This window comes from Meleagris gallopavo, unplaced genomic scaffold (genome assembly GCF_000146605.3).
Source record: "Meleagris gallopavo isolate NT-WF06-2002-E0010 breed Aviagen turkey brand Nicholas breeding stock unplaced genomic scaffold, Turkey_5.1 ChrUn_random_7180001855761, whole genome shotgun sequence".
In the NCBI taxonomy this organism is placed as follows: Eukaryota; Metazoa; Chordata; class Aves; order Galliformes; family Phasianidae; genus Meleagris; species Meleagris gallopavo.
This window is the reverse complement of record NW_011122006.1, coordinates 1-435: the sequence shown is the minus strand read 5'-3', so window position 1 is coordinate 435 and position 435 is coordinate 1. Positions and strand designations below refer to the sequence as shown.

General features: G+C 61.8%; 1 long non-coding RNA gene across 1 annotated transcript in view; it reads left to right on the top strand.

Annotated features, from left to right (window-relative positions):
* LOC116217636 overlaps positions 1-395 on the top strand; it is an 897-nt gene extending 502 nt beyond the window's left edge. Inside the window, exon 3 of the long non-coding RNA XR_004162333.1 lies at positions 21-395. This is a non-coding gene — a long non-coding RNA (uncharacterized LOC116217636). The remainder of the gene's footprint in view (positions 1-20) is intronic.
* The last annotated feature ends 40 nt before the right edge of the window (positions 396-435 follow it).

Below are 435 nucleotides of genomic sequence, written 5' to 3'. Positions count from 1 at the left end.
GCCATAATGGGACGTGGGAGGCCATAATGGGATGTGGGAGGCCATAATGGGACGTGGGAGGCAGTGGTGGGATGTGGGAGGCCATAATGGGACGTGGGAGGCCATAATAGGATGTGGGAGGCCATAATAGGATGTGGGAGGCCATAATGGGACGTGGGAGGTGGTGGTGGGACGTGGGAGGCCATAATGGGATGTGAGAGGTGGTGGTGGGACGTGGGAGGCTGTGGTGGGATGTGGGAGGCCATAATGGGACGTGGGAGGCCATAATAGGATGTGGGAGGCGGTGGTGGGACGTGGGAGGCCATAATGGGACGTGGGAGGTGGTGGTGGGACGTGGGAGGCCATAATGGGACATGGGAGGCGGTGATGGGACGTGGGAGGCGGTGGTGGGACGTGGGAGGCGGTGGTGGGACGTGGGAGGCCATAATGGGACGT